At 44.5% G+C, this 2,876-nt stretch overlaps 1 pseudogene; it reads left to right on the forward strand.

Moving 5' to 3' along the window:
- Positions 1 to 1,349: 1,349 nt before the first annotated feature.
- Positions 1,350 to 2,438, forward strand: LOC109688002 (tsukushi-like; annotated as a pseudogene).
- The last annotated feature ends 438 nt before the right edge of the window (positions 2,439 to 2,876 follow it).

Here is a 2,876-nt window from a genome sequence, read left to right on the forward strand (position 1 = left end):
GTGATTCTAAAGAACAGGGATAAAATACTTTAAAAAATACAACTTTTCTGAAATAAAGATTTGACTCTGTAGGAAGAAAAACGTCATGCCCAATGTAAAAAAAAGAAACTAATACCAGAAGTTGCTATGACACATCCTGGTGAAGCTAATGAACTTTAAGGGTAAAATAATAATAATAATAATAATAGGACATGCCAGAAGAAAAAAAGAAGAGTGATCCAAAAGGGGGAAAATTAGATTTTCCTCAAAATCGTGTATAGCATCTCTTGATGCCTGGAAGTAGTGAAACAGCTTCTACAAAATTTAAGTATGTCCAAAGAACGTTATGCCAAAGTAAATTGTGTTTCAAATGTAAAAGCAACAGGCAGTCTCAAGCATGAAAAATATCTAGTGTCTACAGTTTCTATAATTAGTTCTTGGTGGAGGCAGACACACAACTTCTTATTTATTTATATATTTATTTATTTATTATTCATATGTGCATACAATGCTTGGGTCATTTCTCCCCCCTGCCCCACCCCCTCCCTTACCACCCACTCTGCCCCCTCCCTCTCCCCCCCACCCCCTCGATACACGGCAGAAACTATTCTGCCCTTATCTCTAATTTTGTTGTAGAGAGAGTATAAGCAATAATAGGAAGGAACAAGGGTTTTTGCTGGTTGAGATAAGGATAGCTATACAGGGAGTTGGCTCACATTAATTTCCTGTGCGTGTGTGTTACCTTCTAGGTTAATTCTTCTTGATCTAACCTTTTCTCTAGTTCCTGGTCCCCTTCTCCTATTGGCCTCAGTTGCTTTTAAGGTATCTGCTTTAGTTTCTCTGCGTTGAGGGCAACAAATGCTAACTAACTTTTTAGGTGTCTTTCCTATCCTCATATCTCCCTTGTGTGCTCTCGCTTTTATCTTGTGATCAAAATTCAATCACCTTGTTGTGTTTGCCCTTGATCTAATGTCTGCATATGAGGGAGAATATATGATTTTTGGTCTTTTGGGCCAGGCTAACCTCACTCAGAATGATGTTCTCCAATTCCATCCATTTACCAGCAAATGATAACATTTCATTCTTCTTCATGGCTGCATAAAATTCCATTGAGACACACAACTTCTTGAACATTAAATCAAGACAGCCAAGATACAAGTCCAAATTTAAAAGTTGAATAAAAATAATGTTTAAAAACATTAAATCAATGAAATATAAATAAATAAAAATATAAATACAATGTTTAAAAACCTACTATGGTATAAAGTAAATAGTTTTAAATATAGGATGAAGACTAAACAACAGGGGAGGTTGAATACTTCTCACTCCACAACAGCTCATCTGGGGAAGGAAAGATGGAAATCCCACAAAAGAACCTCCACACCAGAGCAGAGACCAGCAGGACATGGGCTGGACCAGCCACAGTCAGCCCTGACCATGCTGTATCCCCCTCTGCTGCCACTGTTACTACTTCCAGCTGTGAGTGGAGCCCAGACAACCCGGCCATGCTTCCCCAGGTGTCAGTGCAAGGTGGAGACATTCGGTCTCTTCTGCAGCTTCAGTCTGCCTCAAGTGGATTGCAGTGGCCTGGGCCCCCACATTGTGCCCTTGCCCATCCCTCTGGACACGTGCGTCTGGACCTGTCCTCTAACAGTGAATGAGTTGGTGTTGGCAGGGCTGGACTATACTACACTGGCTGGCCTGGAGCTCAGCTATGACTTGCTCACCAGCATCTCCCCCACCACCTTCTCCAGCCTTCACTACCTGGAGTCCCTCAACCTCAGCCACAATGATCTGACAGCCCTGCCAGTTGAGCGCTCCCCTTAAGTGACATGAACCTTAGCCACAATCGGCTTGGGGAGGCCTCAATATCTGCCTTCACTACACACAGCCACGGCCGGGCACTGCACGTGGACCTCTCCAATAACCTCATTCACCTCCTGGTCCCCTACCCCGCACAGGCTGGCCTGCCTGCGCCCTGCATTCAGAACCTGAACCTGGCCTGGAACCAATCCGTGCTGTGCCCAATCTCCAAGACCTACCCCTGTGCTACCTGAGCCTGGCAGCCTCTGGCTGCCATTGGCCCAGGTGCCTTCACAGGGGTGGCAGGCCTTACACACCTGTCACTAGCCAATCTTCAGTCTCCCCCAGCTGGCGCCCCATGGCTTCTGAGCACTAGGAGGCCTGCAGGTCCTGGACCTGTAAGGCAACCCAAGCTCAAGTGGGCAGGAGCTGAGGAGTTCTCAAGCCTGAGCTCGCTGGAGGAGCTGAACCTGTCGGGCACCAGCCTGGTACCTCTACCCGAGATGTTGCTCCGGTACCTCCCAGGGCTACAGAGAGTCAGTGTGGGCAAAGCTGAGTCTCATTTAGTTCTTGAAGTCTGCATCTACTTATATTTTCTTCAAAGAAGGACAGTTTGTCTAATTGCTTTCCAGTGGATCCATCAGCTAATCTATTGACCACTAGTGTCTGGAGGCAATAGAAAAGCAAGTCACCACTATTAGACTGAAGGGTGGGGTGGAGAGTTTCTAGTAAGTCACCTGTGAGGGGAAAGGTGTCTGTCTGGGCCTAACATGACTGCCCTACATTCACCCCTAACCACCACCACATCTCCAAAGTTATGAACCAAAAAGAAATTCTGAGGAATGGAGGTATGGTTGAGCCTTCCACAGAAGGACCAAATTGAAGGCAAATCCATGATGTGTAGGATTGTAATATTTTCTTTGTCTAAGAAGGGATATATGTTGATTAAGAAATGTTTCATTTTCTCTTTGTCATTACAGGGTTACACAAGAGCTGTCAGCAAAAATGCTTGAAAAAAATTTCTTCCTGATTTTGTTTATGGTTTTACAAAGACGAATCATATTGACTAGGATAACTTTACCATTGGTGGTCAT

This window comes from Castor canadensis, chromosome 2 (genome assembly GCF_047511655.1).
Source record: "Castor canadensis chromosome 2, mCasCan1.hap1v2, whole genome shotgun sequence".
Classification (NCBI taxonomy): Eukaryota; Metazoa; Chordata; class Mammalia; order Rodentia; family Castoridae; genus Castor; species Castor canadensis.